Consider the following 17,630-nt stretch of genomic DNA (forward strand, 5'->3'; position numbering starts at 1 on the left):
GTTTCTTGAACACAACAGTAATGAGTACCTGGTGATAAAATAACCCGTTTACTCAGTGGGTCATTTACTATTTCAAAACCATCTCATTCAATGAGATCTCATCAGGTTTTTAGTCTATTAAAATTTTATTCTGATCATCAGATTCTGGCTTGGCAAATTAAGATATGCAATTGCATCTGACCTTTTACTAATTCGTATAGATATTAAAGCTGTTCCGTGCACTTTTACCGATTTCACAAAGTCTACTGCAAACACAGTAGTGCGTAATACATCGTGGAAAAAAGGTTTGTGAGGCCTTTTCTACCAAGTTGAGCATGCCCTATAGCCCTGATCTCTACAAGCATTGATGCAATGCTTTTATCTTCTCTGCTTCTTGTTTTTTGTTTAATGGATCAATTGAGACATTCCAGTCAAACTTTTCAAATTTTGATTTGGCGCAAAATTTTCTTAACAACTGATAATGTTTCACTTTCTAAATGCGTCACACGTCATGTAATTTTTCGTCTTTATGTGTAATACCCATGACAAAAGGCATTATGGCATGTTCTATTTTTTCATTTTCATTTCCTACTCAAATCACACAGTACAAAATGCCAAAATGCCTTTCAGACTCTTTAGTGCAGGCAGTGGCCACTGCCAAAGTGAGCGAAAATATGCGAAACCAGAAGGCTCTGATGCTTACTGACCAGGAACAGAGGGGAACTATTTGGGCAGCTGTTCAGAGTTCCCACAGTCAGAATGCTTTCACCAAGCCTTTCTGATGACACAGTCTATTTCTTCAAGCTTGACAGAAGCAATTTTCCCAATTAACCATGGAAAATGAAAAATGTCTCATCGCCTTTTTCGCCTTTGCCATTGTCAATAGTCAGGATGGATGAAACAGTTACAGGTGCAGAGTACTGTCAAATAATCAGAGATTAAATTCCTCCTGTCTTTGAAACACATAGACCTTGCACACAATGAAAAATCCACCAGAACCAATCAGTCGTTCTGAAAAGAAAATAAGCCACTGGTTCAGAACATTTTTTTATCCATATTCAAAGATGATGGCTGTTCTCCAGTGATAACACATAATGGTGGAATAATATTATCGCTCCTCCATGCACTTGGATTTCAGTTTGTTTGAATAACAGTGGAATATATGAAATGTTGTCTCAAAGATATGAAACATGATTCAAAACAGTCCTATTTGGGTTCGCTTCATCTAATTTATGCGTGCACCTCAAGGAATTATTCAACTTTTTTCTCTTTCTCATCATTTGTCACTCGTTTTTGCATTCGTACAAAAGCATTTCTAACAATCATGTCAGCCTCAAATGCTTTCAAGTCAAACCGCTTTGAATTTAATTAAGTTCATGTTATCTTTTCTGTTAAGGATGTCTTTGAGGCTTTGCTCTGTTTTTATTGTAGCAATAGCCTCCATTGTAGAAGTTCATTTTCAGTGGACTACAGAAAAAACATATCAGCACCATTCACTCCAATGCGGCTACTTTCAAAACCCGATTCTTATTAAGTGCCCCTAATGGTGTATAATATATGCATTCAAAGAAGTAATTAGATACATGCAAGAGTGTCTTTCATACCGTGGTGTGCATTGCCATCTCATAGCATGAAGGTTCCTGGGTTCCTGCTCAGAATCCCATCTGAGGCCTCTCCATGTGGAGTTTGAGTGGTGTTCCAGTGTCCCCCCACAATCCAAAATACAAACAAATCGGTTGAACTAGTGACCCTAAACAAGCCATGATTAGTGGTTAACTGTCAACAGTGAACCGTTTTTAACCCCGCGATCGACTGTTTAAGTCTCCAGGGTATACTCCACCTCTTGCCCAGTGACGGTTGGGTTGGATTCCAGGATTATATGAGTTTTAGAGACTGGATGTACAAATGTATGGTACTTGTTGTGCTTTACCCTCATTCAGGGCTGACTCAGTTTGAAGTCAGGAGTATTATTTGAGAGCTTTGAATTTGTTTTAGTAATACGGTAAAAGAAAGAAAGAAAAAATAACCAACAGTCCATTCAGTTAGAGGGGTGTACGGTGTCATGCAAACGTTTTATTCAAATGTCATGTTACTGTCAACGGTTACATGAGTAGATCTGCAGTGGGCTTAAATAGAAATTACTCATATTTATAGCCAATGGTCAATTATTTCCAGTTCCTTTTCCAGAAAAAGCGAATGAATAGAAAAGAAGCTCCAAGCAAAAGATTGTGCACCCCCAAAATATCTGACCTTGCAGATACCAAAGCCTGTTGTGGTTTGTTTGCTGTCATTATTTGGAAAGACCAGGTGCTGATCATTTTCAAAATTGCTATTCTGATGTTGTCCTAACAGTCAATGGCAACGGGCCTCTCTAAGCAGCAATCTGAAATTAAAAATGATGCACAAAGGAGAAGAAGGATATCAATGAATTTTTTTAGCTGTTTCTTCGGGTTCTAGAATATTGCAGCTATTATAATCGTAGAGATTGACTTAAAGACTAACAGACCAAGAAAGCCTTGCGAGACTGTTTCTCTAAAGATTGTTAGTTAGGTACAATAAAACTCCCAGTGTCATCTTCAGCTCTTCATCAAGGAGTCATTTGAAGATTTTTCCTGTTTCATCCTAATGAGGATGGCGTCCATAAAAGGAAAATGATAAAAAAAAAAAATGCTCCTGGATATTATAATGTAACTACTTTAAGAAGCAGTGAAATTTACAAATCAACCTCAATGTTAGAGTTTGTGCTTCTTGGTTGGGATTGGTTTTCTCTTGTCTTGTTTTTTCTGTGTTTTGTTTGTGTTTTGTAGTCACTGATTTCAATTAGGATGTATTCCTTTTAGTTCCCCCTGAGTATATAGTCTTCTTTGATCGGCTCAGTCTTTGTCAGATCCTCACCATTACAAGCTTCTAGACATTCTCTGTAGTCTGTTTATTGCCTATCTGTTTTCACCATCTGGTTTGTTTTGCATTTAGTTTTGTTGTTTTCACAGTTTAGTTGGTGGATTGGTTTTTTGGTTTGTTAAATAAACTTCAAGTTAAGTTCCTTCTGCCTCCAGTCTGCTTTTCTGTATTTAGGTCCTCATCTCCCCACCCACCAACCCTAACGCTTAAAAAGGCAGTGCATACAACATGGGCCAAGTCACCTTTTGCAGCAACAATGAGCAAAAATCTCCCAAACAGTGACTTTTTATCTTCCACCATGAAACTGTCCAGTCAGGCTGTACTTGGTGATTTTAATATGCATGTCGATGATGACTCTGACCTCTTTGCTTGATGTTTTATCAAATTTTACCCAAATTTATCATTATCATATTATCGTGAGTTATGGACTCCACACAGAAAGGCCCCAGCTGAGATTTGAACCAGAAGTCCATCTCACAGTGAGGCAGCAGTGCTAACCACCACACTACTGAGCAGCCTGGGGAAAGCTCTATAAAAATATACACATAATGAAAATTTATGGCATACTCGACTAAACCTGTAACAACAGAGATGTGTTAATGTAAATATACATCATGGCATGGAGGATACTTATATTGACTATTGTTTATGAACAGATTTCAGCATTTCAGTGACCACTTGTGTATATATTCTTACAAGCAAAATCTTGTCCTGCAAGTCTCATTACATTACAGTATACTAGCAAATGTCTTTAGATACATTTTGAATATCTCCATCTTTGCTGAAAATAACTGCAAATAAAATTCATATTGATTTGTTACCTGTGTTCTGTATATGGACAACAGCGGCCATAAAATGTGAAAAATATTGTCTGTAAAGGTGACATTTAACTGCTAGTAAAACTTCTAAACTAAGATCCTGGGCAGGAAACTAGCTATCTCCAAGGGAGTCAGCACAATGTTCAGCTCTTTTTTTTATGTGCTGGATACTAAAGTGAAAAATAGGATAGGAAAAGGGAGGCACAAAGCACCGATACTTTGACAGACTGAAGGAAATGAGAAAGAAGAGCAGGGACGGGAGTTACAGTGAGCCAGGGAGCCAGATAATGCCTTATCTCACTGCAGTCAAGGGTACTTGCACCACAAATTCTGACACTGCAAGTAATCCCACTTTGTAAGTCTTAGAGTTTCAGCTTTTATCTGTGAAACTTTATTATACAGCCTTTTTCCTTTTATTTGCATAGACATTTCTTGAAGCTGACCTTGCAGTCTTTGCTGTGAAGTGTGAGATGAAATTATAATTGATTTTATCGATCTGAGGTCTGTGTTTTCCTCCGTTGCAGTTACTGTAGACAAAGTTTCAGTTGCTGGTTCAGACTGCAGAACATTTTGCAGGTAATCATCATAATATAGATTTTCTGATGAGCACAAAGTCTCCAATCATTGAAGATAGTACTATTTCAACAGTAAGACGCGCTTTTTCATCGTTACACTTTTCATTGCTCAACCAAAGAGGGATGCTTGTAAAACTGATTTATCATCACACCACCGCATGTAGTAATATCTAAATGGAATTCATAGGTGACAAAGCAAAATGACCAACAGAACAGATAAACAGCTCATACGTTACAACCAGTTTTATTTGAAGAAATGTGTGTGTTTTGGAACAGATGAAAATGCTGCAGCCATTCTTATTTGGAACCTTGAATATCCTCTTTTGCAGATTACGACACTAGCAGGTACTTTTGAGGTTTAGATTGAGATTAGTAAGGCAGGATCAATCCCAAATGTTTAGTGAAGGGGTTTGTTGTATGTACAGCAACATACAACGTGAAGAGACTGAGACGGAGACGGCCTGAATCCACAGTCTCTAACATGGCAAGCAATTGTGTGCATGCATAACTGCAAGAGCTGGTTTGGTGGTGAAAGGTGACAAGAATAAATACAGATTTGATTCATTTTTATTTGAATAATTTTCTTCATTTTCGTACTGCTAATCACTTTTTGGCATGTGTGTGCAGCACTTATAAGTAATTGGTTTCTTACCTGCAGTAGACAGCATTCAGTGCACTCTCAGTTTGATGAAACAAAAGGTTTTCTGGCAGGTGAGCTAAAGATAAATTACACAGAAGGAGATTGTGAAAAGAGTCTCTTTGTTTGCCATAAAAAAAATCTTCAGAAATTCCTTTGCATTGTTTGGGAAACTTGGCCTCACATGCTGAGCGATAATTATCAGGGAAGCTATTCAACGAAAAAGACACTCACAGAAGTCCAAAAACTAAGAGTTCTGCATGAATTGAGAACTTATCATCAATCGCTCTTTGCATTGATGATCTATTCATATTTAATGAGCCTTGAATGAATCAGCATTAATGATGAAACTACATTTGACTTAAAAGTTATTCTTTGCCTGCTCCAGTTTGTGCTCTGAGTTCCAGTAATGTACAGCCCAATATTGTGCCCAGCTGGTCGTCTACATTATCAAGAAAAACTGAGAAGATTATTCCAGTGAAGAAATTTTAGTCTAATTAGAGGCTGGTCTTTTCTGAGACATAAGAGCTGGATGATTCGTGATCTTCCCAAGATCTGAGGGACCAAAGCAATGTTTTTGCTTGGTATGTCGATACTATAAAACACACATAGGTTTTAATGTTTAATTAATTTAATTTAATGACTTTCTAGACTTTTTCTTTTCTATCAAACATAATTTTTTCTGTATGTAACCACAGCCTTCACACATCTCTACATCTTTGCTTCAGCATCCAATAATGCTTCACAAATCAATTCACGCGTCTGCTCATCTGCCTGTTTTCCCCTCCCCAAACCATTTGCATATGCTCACACCCACACACACTCACTTTTTTCCATCAGCGATGAGATGCAGAGATCACACATAAGAGGCTCGCTGCGCCCCCTCATCCCTAATATCATCCCGCTCTGTCTCCACTTGATTTGAGTAGTCATTGGCTGGTAGTGAGGAAATTTGCTCTGAGACTGGGCTGATGCCAGAGACTCTCAGCAGTGGTTCACTTTTTACCAAGGCAGCCCATTGGGTTATACATTTATTACTCATGAGAGACCAAGGAGTAGAAAAGAGAGACAGGAATAGATGAGGTATCCAAAATAGGACATTTCTTGTGAAGAAAATGTCGTGAAAAGGAAAGCTTAAGCATGCGGTCCATCTCGTCTGATACATTTTCCATGTTTCCCCACTGGACTGACCTGTAAATAACTTCTGAAATTCCTTTGAACTTCCTATTCCAACACAGCCTTACTCAAGAATGTGTCATTGGAAAAAAAAACAAAAATTTCTTCCCTTTCTGGATTTCAAAATCGTTCCGTACCCACATCTGCCTATTAAAACTGTAACATCTTTACTTTTTGCATTACGTGAAACTCCTGCATCATCAAAAAAAAAAAAATCAAAATTACCACGTTTTCACACCCTTCAAAAATGTTACACGGTCACCTTTTCTTTATAAATTGCAACATGCCTATCTTTTGCATGACACAGAAGCATTACATTAAACAGGGATGTTGCACAGCTATAAGATGTTCAAAAATCCTTTGAAGGAAGTAGGAGGTGCTTGAAGATATGATATGCTGCCATTGAGCGACTGAAATGCTTCAAAAGAGTTATATATGTGTAAAGCACATTGAGTTGTCTGTGGTATGAAATGCACTATATAAATAAAGATTGATTGATGATTGATTGACATAATATATATACATACACACACATATATATATATATATATATATATATATATATATATTATACATACATGTTATAATGTATACTTCATTGTTTCCCTGGCATTAAATGGAAAATATATTACCAAAAGAATCAGTATCAGCCACCTGCTAAATTACCTTTATCCTAGGTATTAGCATCTGCCCAGAATTTCACGGTCGATGTATTCTTGTAATACTGGGCTGCATACTTTTGTGCAAAGCCCTTTACACAAATGCAAGATGTGGTTTACATAAATAAAGTGAAATAATAAGGCTGTGATCATGATGGACTCAGTCCTTGTGGACTTGAACTGTGACGTTGACGCTCTGTAATCTTTTACATTTGCATACGAGTTGTTTGTGACTCGCAGTATTATTCAGTTATAGCTGTCATTCAAAGGTACATCCTCTGGACAGCATCAGATGCTACACAAACACAGGGGTACTTTTCCCACTCCAACATAGAAATGCCTGCAAAGATGAAGACTTACAACTACATCGCTTCCATTTTGCAGATGCACCAGCTGCACTGAGCACGCTAGGCTTTATTAATTGGGAAGAGCAAAAGCAGCCAAAACATCAAAGTGCACCATTCACCATCACTAATAACTTTGCTCTTGGCACACACCTCTATGTATAGAACATCAAGAATAAATTAAGCTTCAGGTAAAATCAGGAGAAGATCAGGGTCTTTACAAGCCTTCATTAATTGACATTTACTCTCAGTATTGCACCTTGTGTTGGTGAACAGTGGTTTATACATCCAGCAGACAGAGGAACATTAGCTTTCATTTAGAGCTGTTTTTCTGGTAATCTGCAAGAACCCCCTAAAGACAGCTTCCTGCTGCTGAAAATGACAATGATGCAAGTGGCAAAAGAGTTGAACCAGGAATGCTTTGCAGCCTAAAGCCAAAGCAGTCTTAAAGAAAAAAATGCTGTGAAAGGTTTTGTCACCACTCACATTACATAAAGACTAATTATATGAATCCGCTGCCAAGTTGTATTTTAAGAAGCTTCATGATATTGCGAAGCTTCATGTGCGATGCATGCTTATTGGTAGTTGTGGTGGATTCAACCTACAAGACTCATTATTTTTAATCAAAGCTTTCTGTTTTGTACATTACAACTGTTCTCTGACAGTGCCTGTGTCAACAAGTGCTGATACTTTCAGTCACACCAGCCATCATCCTCTCATGGATTATGTAATTAAAGCCTGGAGTGACATCAAAATCGGTTCATGTTTATTGAATAATGCTGTAAAATGTTTGCTTTTCTGCAATACATTTAATGTCACCTCCATAACTGGTGTGACAGTGCTTTGTGAGTAATAAGGGGTAACTTGTGCAATGCTGATAATTAACCTTTTAATTTTTTTTAAACACATTATGCATATTTGATTCATTTCCTCAAGCCAGAAAATATTAAAGGGGTCTCAGACATAATTGCTTTACTGACCAAACGCTGTAGTCATGTAGGAATCAGTTTGTAACAAATACCAAATGTATACTTCTGATATGATGCTTGCTCCAAGTTTTTATCATATTGACTAGTTCACTTTTTTTGATGCAGGGTCCCTGAATCTCCCCCACTCAACTGATACCCCAATTTCTGATTAAAGATTTTCTCTGTGACTTTTGCAGCAGATCTTGAGGCTTAATAAAGTTGACACAGGCTGATTCTCAAAAGTTCAATCTCCCCTTTTCCCAGGTGCCAGAGTTTACATTGACATTTGTGCAGAGACAAAGATAACAGTTGTCTCTTTAATGACAAATGACATTGGTTTGACATCGTTGGCCCTTTTTCTTTTTTATTGGATGACTATCCTCACAGAAACTATGGGTCCCTGGGCTCAGAGGGTAAGGAGGGTCATCCTCGCGGGCTGCTGAAGATGCGGTAACACTACTCCATGAGAGGTCAGCTGTGTCAGAAGCAGGTCAGGGACTCGGCTAAAAGAAGATGTCACCATAGATTATAGCCTTTGGGAGCTTCCATTATAATACATATCCGTTATTACTGAAGTATTTAGTTGATTATACTGATCTGTTCCTGATGAAAATTAGATTTTTATGATTTGGAGGAATTGATATTGGTTTTGCATTCCTGTGTTTTGTCTCTGCTACCTTTATAAAACCTTTAAAACGGGAGGATTTCTTTCGTGCTGCAGATGTAGGATCTCAGGCAAATTTTGATGGGGTTTTGATGACTTTGCTCCTTGGTTAAGAAATATGGATAGTGGGAATAATGGCTTCCAGCAGAGGCAGTTGCCCATTTGCTGTTACGGAGCTTGAGCAGTCCTGGATGTGATTGGAGGCAAACGGGAAATGTGAAGGACTCATTAAGTTTTAAATCCAGGGCAGAGAGTAAGGAAGATGAGAGAGTGGGAGAAAGTGAAAGAGGAAAGAGGGGAGGGGGGGGGGGGGGGGGGGGGTGTAAACGTAGTTTTCCTGTGACAGGAAAAAAAAAAATCATTAAAGAGAGTCAGAATGGAGAAGCTGGCAGACAGGAGAGAGAAAGAGATGATTATGGTAAATGACAGACAGTTGCAGGGGTTGGATGAGCTGTAATGATAAACGATACATAATCTGAGGCACATGAAAATCATGAGGCCAGATGATTGACAGATGGGCCAATTGGTGTCGGACGGGTGGGGAAGCCAAGCTACAAGTCATGACTAAGTCAGAGTCCATCATCACAGTTCCCGGTTTATTTGTCAGAGATGAATCTGTGTGCTCAGTATGACGGACAGAGTGGGCTGTGTGCATTGAATTGAGAGAAATGGAGTGCACTGACTGTGGGATATCCTCACAGGAGTCCAGTTCGGAGTGGCATTTACAGTCATGTGAAAAAGAAAGAACTCCGTCTTTCAATGCTTAGGGCTTTGTGTCTGGATATATTAGTATTAATTAAAGAAAAACCTCTTGTCATTTTCAGGTCTTAGAGTTTGTTAAATAAAAGATAAACGCAACGTACAACACATTTTGCTGTGTTATTTGACAAAAACTAAGCTAAGATGCAGAATGAATATGTGACAAAAGAGTGCACCCCATTATTCAACAGCTGGTCCAACTACTTTTAACAGCATTGAAAAATTTACAGTTAACATTTGCTGAATGAAGCTATTAGTCTCTCACATCATTGTGAAAGAAATTTCATCAACTCATCCATACATCGTTGCTTCAGTTCATTGAAGTTTGCGGACATTTGTTTTTGTACAGCTTTAAGAAATTATGACTGTATCTTATAATGCCTGTAGTCATTTTAGAAAAGTGTCCCTTTAGGACAAAGCCAATTTGAATGAAACCGTAAGCACCGATAGCAATCGAACACTTTTTAAGCCATATAATGCATCCAATGAAAATAACTATAGTCACTGAATAACACTAAACGCATCACCGTTAAGAGATTAATGAAAGCACTTCAGGGCTGATGTGCCGGAGAGACCCTTTATTCATAGCTTTAGATGTTCTTTTTTTATGTTAAACTGACCTTCCAGACACAAAGTGAATGAATGGAGGAGTATTCCCTCCACTCTATCATAAAGTTATTCAATAAAATATTAACTTAATTCCTGAAGTACAGCATATGATCACTGCTTGTCCTTCTGTTTGTAAGCAAGGTTTCACTAAAACTACTGAACCAGTTATCATGAAACTTGATGAAGAGGTGGAGCATAACCAAACAATGAAGCCATTCGATTATAGAAGAGATCTGGATTACGGGGATTTGGCTTTACTAGAGTATTCACTCTCTGACTGCCCTTCTTTTACAGTTTGGGAATACATATATGCATCACTTTAATGTATCAATAATGTGTTAACTGAACATATTTCTGACCTAATATGTGCTCTCTTAGTACAGTACCCATGTGTTTTGGTGAAAGCGTTATTGTTTACCTATATGTTCTCACAGAACACTGATGATGATGAGGAAAAGATGTTTGTGATTTAAAACTTAACTGTAGCTTCAACATTCAGGAATGCCTCACAAATCAATTCAATCTGTCTGCTTCGGCTTAATCTTCTCCAGACCTCATCTTAGTGCGACATTTGTATTCTTTTGAAGCCCACCACCCACTTCACTGTCAGCTAGGTTCAGTGAGAGTTTATACTGTAAATGGGGTGCTTCATTCATTCGGGAACAATCTAAAATTAATTTGCCTGTAGATGCTTTCCTAAGTACAACGCCACCACAATGTCATTAACGCCTGAGTTGGAAAACGTTCTGCAACGCGCTCCAACACAGTCACAGTCAAATATGAACCATCTCACATGGGCTCCCTCCCTTGTCACTATCTGATGCAGACAAGACGCAGTGTAAACATCCACAACGTTGCATTTGGAGTTGTTTAAAATCACAAAAAGATTCACTTTTCTGTCTGCCATGTTTTGAGTAGCTTTTAGCTTCAGCCTACCTGTTTAAAAAAAAAGAGAACTTCTGATTCACAACACAGTGTGCTGACCAGTCTACTTCAAATAAGACTACTCATAAATACCTCAAGCTAAAATATCTCTTTAAAAATACGGCTACCAAGACAAACTATAACGTAGCCTTGCGAAGACAGAAAAGCATTGACATAACATACATTTTTAAGTACAACAGGGTCACACTGAACCTGCTAAACTAAGCAACTGATATGAGCAACTCTTTGCTATTTTAACATAGTAAATGCCTTGTAAAACCAACCCTTCCCTTGGTGAGGAAACAGCTGTTGTCACTGCTGTACAAACAAAACAAGCCATTCATCCGGAGTCATTAATCTAGTGAGGTTTATGGGAGTACTGTCATATGTCACTAACTATAAACACTTCCTGTTTAGTTACTGAGTAACTTTCATCATCCCAGTATTAGAGCTTATATGAGCATAAGGTGACATGCAAATTAAAATGTATAATTCAAATCAGCAGTGTCAGAACATTAGGCAGAGTGTAACTTATGGCAGGGCAGCTGTTTCTTTGAATAAGATATCAAATAGCAAAAAAAAAACATTATATTGCCAATAAAACAGTGTTCCCTTTGTCAGTAATTGCCTCGCCTTGCCCAAACGTTCCTGCCCAAAAGGTGAGGCCCGATCCTTTTAGGAGAAAGGAGGAAAGTCTAAAGCTTTTTCTTCCGGGTGACTTGTTCTGTAACTTGATTCCTGCGGAAGGGGTAAATGAGCTGTGAAGGTGAGACGTGTATAGAGAAGAACTGACACCTTTCTGACCATGGAAACGTGTTTACACTGAACCCCCCCCCCCCTTACATAAGTCAGCTCAGCAGTCCACACATTACACACACAAGCACACACACGCACACACTTTCCCGGCAGATGGAGACTTCATTATTCCAACTGAAAAACAAGCCTTTGTTTAGAGCAAAAGCATAGCCAATTCAGACTATAGTGGAGGACTGGCAGTCTATTTCCAGGAGTAAATTAACTCAGTGAGCATCATGGGATGTCTTTGTTTTTTGTTTTTTTGCCTATAGATGCGGTCAGAGAGATAAGGAATTAGTGTGTTTTTCTTCTGAAAAGGAAACATTGCTACTAAATTAAAGGCATTAAATAACATTGTCTGCTTCTGGTGGTCATGTTTATTAAAAAGAAGAAAGAAAGGAAACAGAAAAGAGAAATAACTCTTCATACTGTGCAAGGTATGTATTTCCCTGTCTTTCGGCACCCTGTCAGTATAGTATATGGCTGACGGTTTTCTGGCAGGTGGAACAGCATGTTGTTGTGGGATTCAGCTCAGATGTTGTTAGCTGCAAATTTGGTCCAGCAAGTGAGAACAGTTCCGGTGACTGAGAGCTTGTGACCACAGGGAGCACAGTTTACAACAGCCGTATAGACACTGGTACAGTTTCTCTCTGCTGCCAAATATAAATACAAATACTCAGTAGTTCTTATGCACTTAAATTTATATCATAATGACATGAGTACACAATAGCTTAGAAATGAGGTGGTGCATGTGCAGAGTAGTTGCGATTATTCAGGGAATCTTGTGGATTTGTACATTGTACATTGTTAAGAATAAATCAACCTTTAGCATAAGCTTGTATCATACTATAATAACGTGTGGGTTGTTTTTAAGTTGTTTGTTTTTTTTTGTCTCGGACCTCGGGACTCGTGTAAAGTTTGAATTTAATTTAATGAGGCACACATAAATCTCGGCGGGAGAATCTCAAAAGTAGTTAGAGAGATCAAGTAAACATCTAAGTTCAAAACAAAGAAAAAATAATGGTTGTACAGATAAATTTGAACATTTTCTTTGCTTCATCTCATGTCAAAATACACACCAGTTCCTCAATATGCCTGTACTTCAAAAAAGCAGGTGGAAAAAAAATACGAAAAATCTTATTCATTCCTTTGCAAACATGAAGTCACTACCACATCCCCTATATGATAAGATAAATATATATATATATATATATATATATATATATATATATAGTGTGTGTGCATACACAAAAATACCATTCAGACTGCAGTAAAAACATAAATTATACAACTAATCTAACTACTAATACTCAGAAAAAGCAAAAGGTAAAAGGTCAGCTATGAATTTATACTATTTCACAACAGAACCTTCTTGCATCTTGGTAAAGATTTAGCTTTAGTGTTAGAGATCATTTATGAAGTGTGTGAAGCTCCATGAGCACAGAGTTTGTTGAGATAAGACATGATTTCTATAGTTGTAAAAGTTTATAAAGGTGTGGATGATGCCAAAAATATTCAAACAGCCCATCAAATTAAACTTCAAACCACAGATATAGCACTGAAATTATAGGATATACTGGCTTTACAGACACCTAACCAATAGACAATAGATTTGTGGTTTTGTTATGGTGTACACATGAATTCTTATGGCATGCTGGGTGGGAACACAACTTAAGTTATCATGTTGGACAAGTCTTTATACTTCCTCAAGTGAAAGTATAAAGACTTGCAAAAATCCTTTTGTGGGCAGGAGGGACTGCGTTGGAGTAGACCAGTTGCAGGACTTCCAACCAAGAAACCCTGATTCAATTCTTGACTGGAATCATTGTTTTCCAATTCTTTAGGGCTGTATTTTTATTAGTTTTAGTAGCATTTTGGCTATTGTTTTTACATCATTACAACAGATGTTCCATTTGCACAAAATCTCACAATTATGGGCCTTATATCGTTATCGCTAACTGCGGTGAACCTCGACAGATAACAAAATTCACTGTACTTTGTATTTTGTTTTGCTGATTTTTGCCAGGATCCTTTAGAATGAGTTGATTTTTTTTCTTCTGGAGGACTGGAAAAATGTTTCCTTGTTCAAATATTTAGGGAAATAAAGAGTCAATAGATTCACGGCTGGACTTGAATCTTTGTATTTGTAAGATATTTTCAAAAAGATATCAATTTCTCACGGTGCAGTTTTCTTGAAATACATTAGTGAGAGAGCGTTGTTATTATATCAGAAAGACTTGTGAACCACTTCATTAGTTAATTTTGTTTCTCATATCCCTGTGAGAATTAGAGGATCCCACAGGTCTTTGAAAACTTACGCTTTAATCACCTCGTGAATAAGGAAAGACAGACGTAAGGATTACAGATGTGACTTTTTCAGATAAATTTGTTTTATATGGCAATCTCTACCCAATGTAAAAGAGTGGTGGTGGTGAAGAACCGAGACAGCTGATGTTGATGTTTTTCAGGCCCACATTGAACACTGTCTTCCATACGACTTGCCTCTATCAGAGCTGGGATCCTCACAACTTTCACTCTATGTCTTATGTGTTTCTCTGGTCCATTTACCCCTGGTGTCTCTGGTGTCAGATGGCCAAAAGTGAGAAAGTTATACTGAAGAGATTCTTTATATTCTAGCTCTGTGAAAGAATATCAACAGGGTACAGTATTCATTTTACCTGTAATATGGGTTCCTGCCCTCAGGATACCTGCTTGGAGTATGCTAAGGGCAGGGACATCAGTATGCACTTGAGTGATGTGGAATAGTTATAGAAGATGAGAGGACGGATGTGTGGATATGAAAAACAGAAGCACAGTTTTTGGGATGACATGATGAATGATTAAAAAAAGGTGGATGGATTGACAGATAGAGGGTTGAATAGATGAAGATGTGTATGGATGGTTGAATGGATGGGAGGATTAGTGATTGGTAAATTAGTTGGATGGTTGTTGGGACACTGATGAATATAACAATGGCTGAATTGATCACAGGCGGAATGCATGAATATACAGATGCATCAATGGATGGATGGATGAAGATGTAATTAAGCAACTAGTAATTCATGGATTAATTGGGGGTTAGCTGAGGAGGTGGATATCGGAAGTGAGAGACAAAAGGACAGATGTAAAAACCGTCGAATAATTGACTAAATGGAAAAATGGGCCAATGGAAGGATAATAGGATTAATTATGATTTGTGGCTGGATGGACAGATAGAAGTACAGAGCAACGTCACAGCAAATGACTGAATCTGAATCATGTTGAAAAGAGCAGGGATGCAGTGCTACGGCTGTGTGTCTATAGCCCCATGAGAACCACTGTATCTTAACAAACCTTCCTTACCTTCATCATGAAATGATTATGCAGGCTAACTAGGCTTCAGGCATGTTGAAGATGAGTCTCTGAGGATCTGTGTCTCACAGAGCAGAGCAGAGCTGTTGCAGTTTTAACTCGTCACATCCAGGACAATAAAAAAGCTTCAGGAGATGGCCACACAATCATCTATGTCAGTGTTTTTCACATATGCTTGGGATGTTTGTATTCCAGCATTAAAGACATTTTTTCTACAGTTGTTATGACTGAGTCAAACGAATGATATATGGCCATGTAGAAAAAAAGAAAAACACCTGTGAACTTCTGAATCTCTTACAAACGCTTGTAAATTCGATGCTAAGACTTACTTTTTTTATTCCTAAGGAAATACGAGTATATACCTTTGTGTTTTTTGTTGAATGCTTCACACTAACTAGTGCAATGTCGATGAAAAGAGAAAAGGGAAAAGAGATTTAAAGAGGTTAACAATGATGCCCTCTGACTTTTTTTGTACCACAACTGCTCCTTTGTGTGTAAAACGTGTGTGTGTGTGTGTGTGTGTGTGTGTGTGTGTGTGTGTGTGTGTGTGTGTGTGTGTGTGTGTGTGTGTGTGTGTGTGTGTGTGTGTGTGTGTGTTTGTATGAGAGCGAGAGAGAGAGACAGAGCATGACACCTGTCATCACGCAAATTGGCTGTTTTACAAAAATAAATTGTAATTAGCTGAATATATTGATTAGTTTATCTGTTTTAATAAAGTATATTTATTGCTCATTTGATGCCACAGCAACATTTCCATTTGTCTTGTCTCCTCTTTTTTTTTAATAAAGTTATTATCTCCCAGATATTAACTTACAAATATTTTTCTTTTGCAAATAAAAATAAATAATTTTGAGGCAGTTCTGAGGCAGCCATTTAAATCGGGGTTTGAGTCACGGATATGAAGCTAAAGAGACGTACCAGCAAATTGTGAAAGTACACTCACATGTTTGGACTGTCCTTTGATGTTGTGCCTTACTGATGGGACTCTGTCATCTTTTCTGCAAAGCTAGGATCATAATTCGCTAGATTTATGACTTTAGTCACAGATATGCACATACACTTACTTTTCTTATCGATATCTATATCTTCAGAACATTACAGTTAGAAGCTTTGAATATAATTTGTTCCATTAGTGGAAAGTCCATCTACTTACAAAGCGTACCTCCCCCAAAGTTTAAGTACAGCCAATCTGAACAAGATGAAAGGACATATTTCTGGGTCTCTTTTACTGAAATAACACGACAAAAATGAGTAGTGAACAACCTCTCAGACCTTCTTTAAACAAGGCCAAATAAAAGGACTTTACGACTACTGTCACAACCCATGGTTGGCTCTCTTGGCAGTTGTGTTGGGCAGCGTCCACCCGATGGGTCAGGAACACTAACCTAGGAATGGAAAAATGTGTAATTATGTAACCCTAAACATTCGCAAGTGACAGCGAAGTAGAAAAGGGAAAGGACCGTGAAAAGAAGGACAGCGTAGGTGTCAAAATTTGGTCCGTGGCAAATATTTGCCACTTCATGCCCGTCCATCCCTTCTCCTTCCCTGTAAGTGTTTGTGGTCTAAAGATGGAGAGTGTCCTCCATCCTAAAACATGCCCGTGTGGTGTTTGTTTATCCAAGGCCAATAATCAATTTTAGATAATATTCTTCTGGTGGTCTGGAGAGCAACAGCATGAGAAGAGTCAAAATGGCTTCCATGACAGAACGGTCATGTTGTAAAAAAACGTTTTTAACCCCAACCATGATCTTTTTCTAACCCTAGACTGTAAATTCAACATCATGACAAAGCAAGATGTGGTGATATTAACGACAAGAGTATCGACACGACAAGACATTTAATTTCAGTGTCATTTAAGGGATTTTAACCAGTAAACTGATGTGAGGAACCAATGGTGACGAAAGGCCGCCGTTGGGTCTCTTTGTGTCACCAGAGACCCAAAAAACCCAAAAGACTGCAAATATGGGCCATTTGCAGAGAAATGGCCCATAAATTCTCTGCGAAGACGATTTCCAGCTGCTGGTCAGAACATACAATCTACACACTGCGCAAGAAGGCATGGCTTGCCCTTGCAGAAGGGGGCGATACTATGCATGTAATACAATGAGTAAGCCTTTTGAACTTGTCACTCTTAAGCCATGATCATCACCTTCAGTTTCTTCTTGCCACATTGTTGTTGTGGAAGTTTTTGCTTGTTTGCGAAGTGGCAGTGTGTGACGTGATAGTTTCACCGTTTGGTTTCTGTTGCCAGTGCCACCTTCCTTCTCATGCACACATTTGCTTCTCTAAACGGCTACTGAGCTTTCCCTCCGACAGACCCGATGCTCATCCTGTAAGACGAATCAGCTTAAAATAGACTTTAAGTCCAACAATGGCAACAGAGACAGACGTTCACAAAAGCTCCAGATGCTCTCAATGGCTAATTGACGGCTTGGTGAACAATGACCCTAATTGTGAAATGTAAGCTGCAT

This window comes from Odontesthes bonariensis, chromosome 4 (assembly GCF_027942865.1).
Source record: "Odontesthes bonariensis isolate fOdoBon6 chromosome 4, fOdoBon6.hap1, whole genome shotgun sequence".
Classification (NCBI taxonomy): Eukaryota; Metazoa; Chordata; class Actinopteri; order Atheriniformes; family Atherinopsidae; genus Odontesthes; species Odontesthes bonariensis.